Below are 15,179 nucleotides of genomic sequence, written 5' to 3'. Positions count from 1 at the left end.
GCTGCAGGAGGGTTCGGTATCCCAGATTTTGCACTCTATTACATTAGTGCTCAGGCGCACTATCTATATTTTTGGATTCGACAGCCTAAGTATATGCTGCAACTGGCGGCTGAACATGGCTGGTACACCCAATTCCGATAGAGGGCGCTTTATATATACCATTAGCCGCTCAAGAACGCACACAGACCACTGTTAACGCCACGATTACGGCGTGGCGGCGCATTGTGCACCTCTTTGACACCCCCGCAATCTATTCACCGCTGCTTCCGCTAGTGTATCACCCAGATATGCCTCTTTTGCAAGAAACAATCTTTCACAAGCTACAAGAACGTATTTTCATCAACACCTGGGGCAATTTATTTGAGAATGGGCAATTCCGTACCTCTGATAGTATGTTTAAGGATACACAATACACTCCACTGGACATTTTTTTGTATCTCCGCCTTAAGCAAGGGATTAGATCACTACATGCAGACTTTCCTGATGAACCTCTCATTCTTACGCCACTGCAAGCGCTCCTGCAGCAACCATCGCCCAAGTGATCTCCCTGCTCTATAGAACGCTGCAAAATCGACCTTACGTTGAGAGTTCGCCGTCTCGATATAAATGGGGAGAAGAATTGGGAAATGAACTGACAGAGGAACAGTGGGAATACTGCTGCTCGCAAACTGAGCGAATATCGGCTAACTGTAGGTTACGGATCATACATTACAAATACCTACACAGACTATACCACACATCGGTTAGTATGCACAAACACCACCTCCGAGATACAAACATGTGCGATAAGTGTCATGTTCCACACGCTGATTTCTTACACTTAGCATGGAACTGTCCTGCAGTACACGAATATTGGGGGCATGTCTTTACAGCCCTGGACAAAATGATTAATCTGCATGTAGATGCTACACCATTGATTGCTCTGCTGAGCTATGTTAAAAGTGTGCCAGTGGCTTACCGAAGATACATAAACAAAAATGGAATCCACTCAGGTAGTGGTAGTGGTCCCTACAATGGTGGGGAGCACACAGTGTTGTTTTGAATACCCCTCACACACCAACAGGCCCCTTGGTGTCATGCTTCATCATTGGGGTCTTCGCACCCCTCTACGGGATGCGGCGTGCTACGACTCACGACTACGTAGGAGCACTTCAAGTGTACTATGTGTTGGTGTGTGTAGGGAAAATAAGTGTGAGTGATGAGGTGGTGAAATGTGATGGTTAAAAGATACCTGGCTCGTAGGATGAAAAATAAAATTTATTAAGCCCTCTGCTGGTATCGTTAGAAAGGGTGCAAAGTGAGGTTGTTACTGTGTATTAAGGTACATCAACCTCAGAAAGTGCGTCAACATGTTTCGGAGTGTAAAAACTCCTTCTTCAGGACGAGGATATGCACAACTCTCCTCACCTTACTCACATGTGGTGTAGATGTAAAAGTGAACTCTACAAAAAATTTAAATTAACTATAGGTGTAATGTTCCTAATAGTGTTTCAATATATTAGTCTGTTGCGCCCAATTGGCGTTCATAGAACAAGACTTATATACTAAGGCTGGATGGCCTCATGAGCCTTTGCGTGGTATTGGGGGTGTCTTCTGGCTCAATGCGGCAACGGTTTCTGCAAGACCCGGTAGGCTGCCTTCCCCTCAACGCGGCTCCGACGTAATGTGCGTCGAAGCCGTGTTGAACCCCTATTCCCCTATAAGCCGAAGGCTTAATACATTAAGGTAGTCGACCACTACCACTACCTGAGTGGATTCCATTTTTGTTTATGTAAATTGTCAGGGGAGACCAAATCCACTTTCCCTCTCCCTCCCTCCTTTGTTAGACAATTAGCTTACCGAAGATACACAGCTCTTGTGTTGCTGCTGGCTAAAAGACAGGTGGCCTGTAGATGGAGTAGGGGAAGGGCGCCTACATTTAAAGACTGGCTTAATGATATGATATACTGTCAGGAACAATCTGCCCTATATGCCGAGCTATTGCCTAGTGCGTCCAGACCCAGGGACATATGGGCACCATTGACATCATACCTCTTATCAGAGGCCCAAATACTAGATCATTAACGAGAATATATATAGGTGGGTTTGTGCTGTTACTATCTGCTTATCACTCATGCTGCTTATGATATTGCGACTATTGGTTAAATGATATTGTTTCTTCTTAAAATCTGTGGCATTGCTTAGTGGGTGGGTGCACTCCCAGGATATGCTCTCCGACGTTCTTTATTTCTTCCAGATCCTACTAAACTGACAATACCGCACTGCACTATTTGGTATAAAGTGCAGCAATGTGCGATGTGATAGAACTAAATGCTCCACAAATTTCCTTTATTGTGAACCTTATAGATTCTCATTGTTGATATCTCATAACATTTGCATAGATGATTGAAACATTACAGATCAAGATACGCGGCCGGCTCAAAGTGGTTGTAGGCGGCTTGCTGTATTAAATTACACTGTTTATACGAGATTGCTGATTGCAGACGCTTAACTATTAGACCGCTGCCGGCCAAATATGGTTGTAGGCAATGCTCCTTGTTCGACTGTACAAACTAATAAAAGGGTTTTGAAAATCCCCCCCAAAAAAAGGCACAAAGGAGCTGCACTTTTAAAGTTTAATTCCCAAACTGCATCTAAAATATAACAACAGATTACATCGCTGGCCTTTTCAATTTGAATATCAGTATATGCCAACATTTATCTATAAAGTGCAATGGCGCTATAAATCAATAATAACTTTAATTTCAACTTCCTTTCAGTACAGTTCAGCTGAAGGTTAAAATTATTATTCCCAAGAAAGTCAATTCAAAATAAAAAAGAAACAAAATATCAACTACAATACAAAAATTGTTAATATCACAAAAATAAAAATGATATAAAAATAATAAAAATTACAAAAGATAGAAACATATTATGTTTTAAAAATCTAAAATTTACCTATAAACATTATTTGATGAAATTTAAAAAAAGATTTTACAAACAAATAACTATATTTAATATAAATTAATTATAATCAAAAACATTAATTACTACATAAAATCAATATTTCTTATGTACTGCCCTATAACACCACACAATAAAAAAATGGTACCTCCATAATTAATATAATTATCAAATAAACAAATAATTTTAATTAAAAATTAAATTAAAACATATAAAATTAGTTTATTCACCAAACATTAACCCTATAAAACCAAACTCAACACACAAAATAAAACTAAACAATTACTATTAAAATATATCAATTAATACTTAATAATAACGAGCAAATAATTATTAAATATTAAAATTTAAAATACTCTCCACCCTCTACCTAACAAACACCACAACACACACATAAAAATAATTAAATAATTGAAAATAATTTATTTCCCACCCTTTACCACTATAAACCCCACAACTCACATCTCAAATTACTTTCCACAATTTCCATTATATTTTTTAATTATTTAATTACCATTAATCAGCAATTAATTAATTATTAATTTTAAATAAATTACTTCAACCCCTATTCCCCTATAAGCCCACCACCCGCTACAGAACTAAAAAATGATAAATTTAATTAACATAAAATTAATCACTACTAAAAATGTAACATATATATTTTAAAACAAAAGCAATACTTCTTTAAAAAAAATTAGATCACATACTTTTAAAATACATTCTAAAATACATAACATTAATATAGAAAACAATATTTGAAACAACAATATTTTTGCAAACGATATTACTGACTTTGATATTTTAAAAAACGATTTCTTACCTTAGAGTCGATATTCTGGGCCACGATATTCTTGCTGTCGATATTCCTGTATCACGATATTTGCAACTCGATATTTTTGTATAACGATAATAACAACTCGATATTCTGTCTGTACACCGCGCGCCCTGCACACCGCTGCCAATGCAGCGAACTCCATTGCTGGTGAATACTGCTTCATCGCCCGCAGGGCGGCAGGTTCCTGCTGAGCAGATTTAGATTTCACAATTGTGCTGGCTGTATTTTAGCGGCGGTTCCCAGCTTGTAATTATTTTTTGGCCTGAAAAAGCTGAAAATGGTATGCTGGGTGCAGAAATGCACTGACATGGGGAAATAAAGCCCCCATCCCGGCAGAAAAAAATACCCTTCTGGACACAGTAATTAGGAAAAAATGAGCCCTCCTCCCCAAGTGAAAGAGATAAAAGAATAGAGAGAAAAGTAAGAAGGTGTAATAAATTAAATGAGAATAAGCATGGAGTACTTTCCCACAGGGGAGCTGTGAGGGGGAAAAGGTACACAGTGCACTACAATATAGAAACTATTATAAGAAAAACCATACAGTACTTATCTTGTGAGCAGCAGCAACAAAGAAGCAAGAAGGCTGCGTGTGGTGAACTTTATACCTTGTTAGAATGATCTAGAAGTTCTATATTCTTCAATTGTTTGTTCTGTGAGCGGGCAATAAAGGAGATTTGCATAATGTTAGCCTCCATGTCATACCATAACATTCGAGGATGGTAATTATAATAATAAGTACGGTAATGCAATACTGATTCATGTTGTATATTTCATTTTACAGAGGTCATAACCAGAAATTCATTTAAAACACAGCAAGAATTGAAAGTGTAATTGCATTTAAAGGTAGCCATTGCTGTAATCGAAGTGATACAAGTGCAGGGTGTAACATACTTAAAGATTAAACTCTTGACTATGTTTTTAGAAATATCAAATGATACATGTTTGTTATGATACATGTTTGTTATGGGAAATGTATGCTAAACATACAGGTAAACTAAGAGCACTGATGCTGAAACATCAACCTTGGAGGAGGAGTACTATCAGTACTATCAGTAACCATGACCTAATGGCATAATTCTTTACGTGACCTCATGTTACCTCCGGTTAAAGGAAGGAAATGCAGGACAAGAAACATTGGCAGCCTTTAGCAAAAGGATACACATCTTTGTTTTCCTGTGTTAATTCCCACAGGATACTCTGTTCGCGTGTCCTCAACCAAAGTTTTCAAAGCATATAAGCAGGAGGGTAGAGGTACCCTGGCCCCCTGGCACTTCTGGGGAAGTCTCAGAGGGACCGCTTGGGCCCAAAAAAAATGTGTGATGGGTTGTGGGACCCAACACAGCCTCTCTTGGCATGCACTGTCTCACAGCAACACGTGTGGCACCTCAGCTACGGTACAGTGAGAAAAAAATAGACATAAATAGACAAACAAGGAAAGTCTGGGGGGGCGTGGCTACGGAGGCGACCCAGATGGCCGCATCCGCATAGAGTTCCGATGGTCGGGTGTTTCCAGCAGCCCTTTCATGGCGTAGAGCGAGCGGAACAACACGCTATCTTCTCCCCCGTCTGTGCGCGGACCTCGGCTGCCGGAGGATGTCTGTTTGGTGCGGCTTCGACACTTCTGGGGACAGCGTTCGAGCCTGATGACACCAGGCCTGCATTGAGGTATTGCCGGCATTGCGCTGGGGCCGTCAGAGTCGGGGTGGGTCTTCGCCTGTTGCTCGGCCCGCCCGCGAGCCACGTCCTGCCCGCTGCTGCTCTGGGTACAGTCCCTGCGCCCTGTCTCCCGGCTGCCCCTCCCTGCTGGGCCCCCACGACTGTTGCGGTGGGATCGGCCTTTCAGGCCTGCAGCGTATTTTGACGCCGGGGCCCGCAGTAGGTTTAGGTGCCGGCCTGGAGTGCGTGTGGTGCGGGCCTGACGTCCTGGGGTGGCGGGGTTTCGGGAGGTGGCGGTGGGCCGGTTGGGTTGGGGCTATTGTGCTTTACCCCCTCTTTCGACGCCAGGGGGGTGCTCTTTGGCCGGTGGGGGTGCTTTGGCTCCGTTTCCCGCCCTCCTCCTGTCCGGAGCCCTCCCTCGGAGGCGCCTAAGCGTCTGGTACGTCCGGCAGTTCACTCTGCGACCATCCTGCCTAACCGGCCAGCTGACCCTGGAAGGGCGCCCCAGTGGGCTGCTCCTTCGCAACACATCGGCACCAGTTGTTTCCTGTTTTTGGCCAACCGCAGTGGACCTGCACTTACCATCTCTTTGGGAACCCTCATTAGGCACTCAACGGCCTCCTTGTTCTGGTGGCGCCATGGCTGGACCTGGTGCGCTGGGCACTCTGAGATGGGGACTGCATCACACGACCGTGCCCGGGACTACCCTCCTTCATCCTCCCCTTGACCCGGGGGCTCAAAACAACTCCAGTTGACCGGCTCATTTATACGCCTGCACGCCTCAAGCCGCGTCGCCCTCCCTGGGCGCCAGCTCACTTTCCACAATGGTTAAAAAAGACCCGAGACAACCTAAACTCCACTTTGAAAAGCCTCCGGATACCTCGGCGGACCGTGTTGCGGACTCAGCCGCTGCAGCGGCTCCCCCTTCGGAGGAGGCCGACTCGAACTCACTGGCTTCCGCCATGATAGCCGAAATGAGATCTGGCTTCAAAGCCCTAGATGCTTGCTTTGATGACCTCGATAAAAAATTGGCCAACATGAACGCAAAAATCCAGGGTCATGACCGCAGGCTTGATGTGGTGGAGTCCAGGGTTTCTGACCTCGAGGATGGCGCCTCTTCTTCCCTGAAACGGCTGGAAAGAGTCGAGAAGATCCTAAAAGACGTGGCTTTGAAGAACGAAGATTTGGAGGCAAGAGGACGCCGCAACAACATACGCCTTCTTGGCGTTCCGGAGATGACGCCCACTGGTCGACTGGACGCGTTTGTGGAACAGCTCTTGTCGGATCTTTTTGGTAGGGAAACCTTTACCCAGGGCTTCGTGGTTGAACGAGTGCATCAGTCCCTGGGCCCGCGCCCCAAGCCGGGCCTGCCCCCTAGGCCAATTATTGCAAGGCTTATGAACTTTCGCGATCGGGACACAGCCCTCCGAGCGGCTCGTGAGAAGGGCGACATCCAATGGCAGGGCAACAGCCTGTACTTCTTCCCGGACTTTACGATCATGGTGCAGGACGCTAGGCGAAAGTATCAGAGCGTCAAGGCCATTCTGAGAAATCTGGGACTCCGTTATGGTATGCTCTACCCGGCCCGACTCAGGGTGGACATTGATGGCAAATCAAGAATTTTTGACACCCCACACGCCGTTCAGGAATTCTTCCGCAACTTCAAGCATAACAAAAATGGTTCGCCCGGTGGCTCACGGCCACACTCCCCTCCACAGCAGTCCTCGCAATCCAGCGTGGACCTCTTTACCCAGTCTGGGAGTGGCTGAATAACTGTTTTGTTCTATTTCTTGGTTCACAATGAGACTGGTGGTTACTGCTCGTTCGAATGCATATTTACCATTCTATTGTTCTAGACATTTGAATGCTGGCTTGCCCGACTGGCGTGGTGTTGCCATGCCCCATGGTGAATACCTCCATGGTTTGTTTTTGTGGGAACGGTACTTGGGTATTCCTCTTTCTGGGTAGGGAGAGGGTGGGTAGTGGGTGGAAGAGCTTTTTTGTGTTTTTTGTTATTTTTATTTTTCTTGACTATTACAGCTTGCAAAGTATGAGGATGTTTTTGAGTGCTCTGGTTCGCCGATACATTGATTCCATTTATATGATATTGTTGATATGGTTGTGATATCACAGTGACCTGCCACTGCGGTGGCAGGTCGCTCCCTCTACCACCGCGCAGACCCCCTGTGTACCGCTGCTACCGCTCCTGTTGTCTGCTGCCTTGCACACTGGTCTGTTGCTCGGTTTTTACTGGTCCCTGTTGTCTGTTTTTTGGCTTCCTGCTCATCTCCTCTTGTGCCCCTTGGTATTTCTTTTGTTTCTTTTGCTTGCATCCCCCGTAGCCCCCCCCCCTCGCTTTCCATTGGCCGCCCCGCTCCCGCCTCCCAGCTGCTCCTCCCTCCCTCTCCCCTTCATATGGAAGCTGTGCAGCGGCCGTGCAGCTGGTGCGCCAAAGGCGAGCCCGTCGGCGCCCATCCGCGCCTGAACCGTACCCAGCGCCAGGACCCCTGGCCCTCGACGTTGCCAGCCAACCCGACGGAGCTACGACGCCACCACCCTCCGGGCACTCAACACCGGCCGGACCCCCGCCTGCCACCGAGCCACCCCGAAACGCACCAATGGATCGTTCACCTACCAAGCCTGCAAATTCACCTGCCTCCGGACCTTCACCACACCCGCCAGACCATGCACCAGCAACAACCACCTCAAGTGCATCCTGCTCAACACCCGCTCCGTCCACAGGCACGCCATCGAACTCTGGAACCTCCTCGACACAACAGCGTCGGACGTTGCCTTCCTCACGGAAACCTGGATGAACACCTCCTCAGCCCCTGACATCGCCATAGCCATCCCGGACGGCTACAAGATCACCCGGAGGGACCGCGCCAACCAAACGGAGGAGGCATCGCCATCATCCACAGAAACACCATCCGCATCACGACCAACTCCGACGACACCCTCACCGCCGCCGAGCACCTTCACTTCCAGATACACACCGACCCCAAGACCACCCTCAGAGGCACCCTCATCTACAGACCCCTGGGACCATGCACACAATTCAGCGAAGCCAACGCAGACTTCATCAGCCCGCTTGCCCTCACCTCCTCAGACTACATCCTCCTAGGGGACCTCAACTTCCACCTGGAAAACAACAATGACAACAACACCGCCACCCTGCTGGACAACCTCGCCAACCTCGGACTCAAACAACTGGTGAACACCCCCACCCACTATGCCGGCCACACGCTTGACCCAGTCTTCTCCTCCAGCAACCACATCTCCTTCAGCCACTCCACCGAACTACACTGGACAGATCACAGCTGCTTCCACTTCAACTTCAGTAAAACCACGACCCACCACCACCCGCAACAGGCTCCCTGAAGATGCTGGAGCAAGATCACCACCGACCAGCTCACCACCTCACTGAGCAAGAACCCTCCCACCACCACTACGGACTCCAACGAAGCAGCCCGCACCTCACACAGTGGCTCACCAACGGTGCTGATGCCCTTGCACCACTGAAGAATCCTCCAAGCAGACCCGGCAGCAAGAAAGCCTCGTGGTTCACCAACGACCTCAAGAACTCCAAGAAATCCTGCCGCACCCTCGAGAAAGCCTGGCGCCGCAACCAGTCAACAGAAAACATAACAGCCCTCAAGAACGCCATCCGCAAACACCACCAGCTGATCCGCACCACCAAAAGGACAGCATTCAGAGAACGACTGGACAACATCCACAACAGCAAGGAACTCTTCAGCATCGTCAAAGAGCTCTCCAACCCCAACGCCAGCAACAACGACATCACGCCCTCGCAAGACCTCTGCGATTCACTCGCCTCGTTCTTCCACCACAAGATCGCCGACATACACAACAGCTTCGGCACCCAGACCACGCACCCAACCACTGAACCAACGCCCCCTCCCACCACCCTCTGCACATGGACCCCCATCAATACTGAAGACCCCACCCACGTGATGAGCACCATCCACTCCGGCTCCCCGGCCAACCCCTGTCCACAAATCCAGGGTCCAACAAAGCCGACTCCATCATCGCACCCCAACTCCGGAACATCATTAACAATTCCTTCGCATCTGCCACATTTCCAGAGAGCTGGAAGCATGGAGAGAGCAGCGCCCTCCTGAAGAAACCCACCGCGGACCCCACGGACCTCAAAAACGTCCGCCCCATCTCGCTCCTCCCCTTCCCCGCTAAAGTCATCAAGAAGACCGTCAACAAACAGCTGACCGCCTTCCTCGAGACAAACGGCTCCCTCGACCCATCGCAGTCCGGCTTCCGAGCTAACCACAGCACCGAGACCACCCTCATCGCAGCCACCGACGACATCAGGTCGCTGCTTGACAACGGGGAAACTGCTGCCCTCATCCTCCTCGACCTATCGGCTGCATTCGACACAGTCTGCCACTGCACCCTAACAACCCGCCTCCACCACGCCGGGATCCAAGGAAAAGCACCTCCTTCCTCTCCGACAGAACTCAGAGAGTCCGCCTCCCTCCCTTCCGCTCAGTGGCCACCAAGATCATCTGCTGCGTTCCTCAAGGCTCCTCGCTCAGCCACACCCTCTTCAACGTCTACATGAGCCCCCTTGCAGCCCTCGCACGCCAACACAACCTAAACATCATCTCCTACGCGGACGACACCCAGCTGATCCTCTCCCTCACCAACGACCCCGCCACCGCCAGAGCCAGCCTCCAGGAAGGAATGAGAGACGTTGCGGAATGGATGAAGCTCAGCGGTCTGAAGCGGGAAACATCCTTTACAACGAAACTTTTACAACGCAGTGCTATTACAACGCAGGTTTTACAACGAAAACCATTACAACGCATTGCACTGGGGGGCGCTCTAGGATAGGGAATAGTTTTAATTTACTATCCGACACCTTCCCTACTACCCACGGGGATTGGAGTTGGAATAGTAAATTAAACTATTCACTATCCCGCACCCCAAAGCGCTATGCGTTGTAACAGCATGCGTTGTAAAAACTGCGTTGTAACAGCATGCGTGGTAAAAGCATGCGTTGTAACGTCATACATCCGTCTGAAGCTGAACTCGGACAAGACGGAAGTCCTCATCCTCGGATCATCCCGCTCCGCCTGGGACGACTCCTGGTGGCCCCCTGCACTGGGCACCGCCCCCATTCCTACGGACCACGCACGCAACCTGGGTTTCATCCTGGACTCCTCCCTCACTATGACCAAGCAAGTCAACGCCGTATCTTCATCATGTTTCAACATCCTGCGCATGCTCCGAAAGATCTTGTATGTATGTGTGTTCTTATATAGCGCTCGACTTACCCTGGGGCTTCTCGGCGCTTGCATTGGGAACCCGTCCTGTCTTTTTCCCTGTGAGATAACCCGTACTGGGCATCCCCAAGGTGAAAGCCAGGCATCCCGCCGCGGTGGGCTGTAGTGGAGATTAAGCAAGCTATTGCCCAGAGTTGCAGAGTGTGAACCCGTGATTCGAGTAGGCACCGAAGTGAGAATTATCGAGTCCGTGGACACTTGGGCTCTGACCCTGCCGCGTCGGGAATTGAACCCTGGTCCCGGGTCTGACCTCTGCTTCAGGGTATGCCTCCTCTAACCAGTGAGCCACACTTCCGGTGGATCCCCACCGAAACCAGAAAAACGGTCACCCAGGCCCTAGTCACCAGCCGACTGGACTACGGGAACGCCCTCTATGCTGGAACCACAGCCAAACTACAGAAAATACTCCAACGCATACAGAAAGCTTCTGCACGACTCATCCTGGACATCCCCCGTCACAGCCACATCTCTGCCCACCTGAGAGACCTGCCCTGGCTCCCCGTCAGCAAGAGGATCACGTTCAGACTCCTCACCCACGCACACAAGGCTCTCCACGACATGGGCCCCAAATACCTCAACAACCGCCTCACGCTCTACACACCCATCCGCCAGCTCCGATCCGCCAGCCTAGCCCTCGCCACCGTCCCACGGATTCGCAGAACCACCACCTGAGAAGGATCTTTCTCCTACCTGGCGGCCAAGACATGGAACTCCCTCCCCACACACCTACGGCTGACCCAGGACCATCTCTCCTTCAGGAAGCAAATCAAGACCTGGCTCTTCGAGCAGTAGCAGCATCCCCCCTCCCCCCAGCCCCTTGAGACCCTAGCGGGTAAGTAGTGCGCTCTATAAACGTGTTTGATTGATTGATTGATTGATAGGAAATGTACTCGGTCTATCCGGACTATCATTGTTAACTTGGAATGTGCGGGGCCTGAACGATAATAGAAAATGGCGACATGTCCTGAACTATGTGGCACGTCATAAGGTAGGCATCCTTTTTATGCAGGAAACTCATTTGGCAGACGCCACGGCTGGTGGACTGGCATCGGGGTGGGGCCCGCATAGGTATTTCTCCAGTTATAGCTCGTATTCACGAGGGGTGGCTATCCTTGTGCATAAGTGCATCCAGTTCGCACACTTTGCCACAAAATGCGACCCTGAAGGTCGTTTCTTGATCGTCACTGGTCAGCTACTGGGTCATAGGATGTTGTTGGTCTGTGTCTATGGCCCGAACACTGACATTCCCTCTTTTTATCAAACTCTTTCTACCCACCTCCTTGCTATTGACACTGGGCTCTTGATTATTGGCGGGAACTTTAACCTTCTAATGTAACATGATAGAAACAGTACCGCTTCCACTCCCGATTCCAAACCCCATTCCCGCCAGGCCCTTCGGGAGATCTGCACACATTACTCCCTTGTAGACGTTGAGGCACATTTACACTCTGGCAGCCCTGTTTTCACTCACTACTCTGGGTTCCACAACACATGGACCAGACTAGATTACTGGTTAGTCTCTCCCGTGATTGCTAGCTGGTTGGGATCAGTCCGTACTCTCCCCCGCACTCTCTCTAACCACTGCCCGGTTATTCTCCAACTGTTTATCCCAAGAGAGGGGGGTTATGAGAGGTGTTGCTGTTTTCCTGGACGGGCGTTGCTGGACCCCGTCTTCACAGAGGAGGTACGACAAGCTATCGAAGATTACTTTGATTTGAACACTGGTTCCGTTGACACATGTGCGGTCCTCTGGGAGGGCTTTAAGGCATTTATCAGAGGGGTGTGCATTTCAAAACACGCAGGGATTCTCCGAGACCTGCGCTCCACCTTAGACAAGATCGAAGAAGAAATTGCCGCCGCTGACCGCAAACTACTTACTGCCCCCTCAGATGCCCTGTCCGCCACCCGTTTAGCGCTTTATATTAAGTTCCGTGACGCGGCGGATAGGGAGCTTTCATTTCTCAATAAGCACTGCGTGGCACAGCGTTATGGAGAGGGCGAACGCCCTGGTCGCCTAATAGCGAACACTCTGCGCCCTCCTAGAGCCCCAACTTGCATCATTTCCATGTCGGGTCCAGACGGCTCCCTAGTACAGTCTACCCCGGCGGTCTGCGAGCTCTTCCTCACGTACTACAAGACCCTTTACACCTCACGTCTCTCCGGGAATCGGGCCGACCAAGAAGAGATTCTATCGGAGGTGGCCCTTGTGTATCTGGAGCGTTACATGCAAGAGTTCCTTTTAGCCCCTATTACCGCAAACAGCATCATAGAATGCATTGATGTCTTGCGTGGTTCTTCGGCCCCCGGACTGGACGGCTTCTCTGCCGATTTTTATAAAACATATAAAGACCTTCTCGTGCCTCGTCTGGTTGAGGTCTATGCAGTAGCCTTGGATGCAGGCATCCTCCCCTCTACTACGTGAAGCAGTGATCATTCTATTGCCTAAACCAGGGAAAGACCCCATGCTCTGTGGTTCATACAGACCGCTGTCACTGCTGAACACAGACTACAAAATACTAGCCAGTGATAGCAATCAGACTGTCGCTTCTGATGGAATTCATCATCTCTCCCGTGCAATCGGGTTTCGTTTCACATAGGTCTACGTCCCTTAACCTCCGCACCTTATTTACGGTCTTACACCGTATTGACCCCGGTACTCCAGCCGTGGCAATTTTATTGGATGTGGAGAAAGCATTCGATTCTCTGGAATGGCCCTTCTTCCTTTCTGTCATGCGCCGTATGGGCATGCCGGAGTGCTTTATTGCAACTGTTGCCTTTTTGTATACCAGGCCCTACGCCCGTCTGCGGCTTAACAGTGTATTGTCAGATCCCTTCCCTCTATCGCGGGGCACAAGGCAGGGTTGCCCCCTTTCCCCACTATTGTTTATTTTAGCTCTCGATCCCTTGACCCGGCAGTTCCAGTAGAACCACCTTCAGCGTGGGTTACAGTTTTGAACTGGCCCTTTATTGATGTCCATGTACGCAGACGACATGATATTATATGTCAGGCACCCCCACTGTAATCTGTCCCAATTAATACAGGAAATTATACGTTTCGGTGCATTCTCAGGATTGAATATTAAATGGCACAAATCTGTCATTTTTCCACTTACTACCAGCACTACACCCTGGTCTCTTGACTTTCGCTGGAATGGTGTGATGACTCCGTTAAATATTTAGGAATTCATATCAATCTAGACACTGCATCGATGATACGCCTCAACTATGGCTCTGCAGTCTCCGCGTTGGAAACACAGATTAACCGCTGGATCAGTCTACCCCTCTCCATGGCTGCGATTGTCAAAATGCTAGTGCTTCCACGGTTTTTATACTATTTTAATAACATACCAGTTCCCCTAACCAAAGCCTTCTTCAAGCAACTCCGCTCACTTCTGCTCCGATTGGTCTGGCTGACCTCTCGCCCCGTGTCAGCTGGAAAGTCTTGACCATGCCGCCAGACAAGGGCGGGCTGGGAGTACCGAACTTCTACTTGTATTATTTACTTGCCCAATGTGCCTATGCCTATTCTTGGTTCCACCCGGACGCACGTATTCCATACCTACGTCCAGAGGCAGATTTAGCTTCCCTCGAGACCCGCGCGATTCACAAGCTGTATCCACCACATGCTGGGCCTGGATTAAACTGCATAAACTTTTAGGGCTGGATGTGCTTTACACTCGGGCACTGCCCCTTCCCAATGCCTCCCTTCTTCCCATTACAGAGGAGATGTTGGTAAAGCACACCTTGCAGAAATTTACTATCGGCACCCTCGGGGAGCTCTTCCCCGATGGTCATGTATTCTCTATGACGGAGGAAGCCCGATTCACAGACCGCTCCTTCATGGACTCATTTATGCTCACCCGGCTTCGCTCAGCATTGAGGGCATGTTTCCCCTCCTTTCCTGTAGCTCCCGAGGAGGTCCCCCCTCTTACGTTAGTGATACAGAGCCCATCCAACACGCACCTGATCTCCAAGTTATATAAGCAATGCGTAACACTTAAACATAGTGATGACTCCAAACTCAGGGCCGAATGCGAGAGAGACCTGGGCGGTCCTATTTCGGATGAACAATGGACATATTGTTGTACGGCCACGATGGATGTCTCCCTGAATAGTCGACATAAGTTGCTACAGTTTAAATTTCTCCGGCGGATGTATTTCACCCCAGCTCGTGCACATTGAATAGACGAGTCCCTGCCTCACCACTGCCGGAAATGTCTTTCCCCTTTTGCAGATTTCGCGCATTTAACATGGACTTGCCCCAAGATACATCAATACTGGTTAGACGTGCACTCTACACTGGGGGGATATACTCTCTATTCCACTCCTGCTTACTCCTGAGATTGCACTGCTGGGATATGTCGTGAATTTCCCTAGGAACATTCGTAAATTGGCAGCGCTTGGCTTTATGCTGGCCAAGAAAG

Source organism: Lissotriton vulgaris, chromosome 5 (assembly GCF_964263255.1).
Source record: "Lissotriton vulgaris chromosome 5, aLisVul1.2, whole genome shotgun sequence".
NCBI classification, from domain to species: Eukaryota; Metazoa; Chordata; class Amphibia; order Caudata; family Salamandridae; genus Lissotriton; species Lissotriton vulgaris.
Note: the sequence above shows the minus strand (reverse complement) of the source record.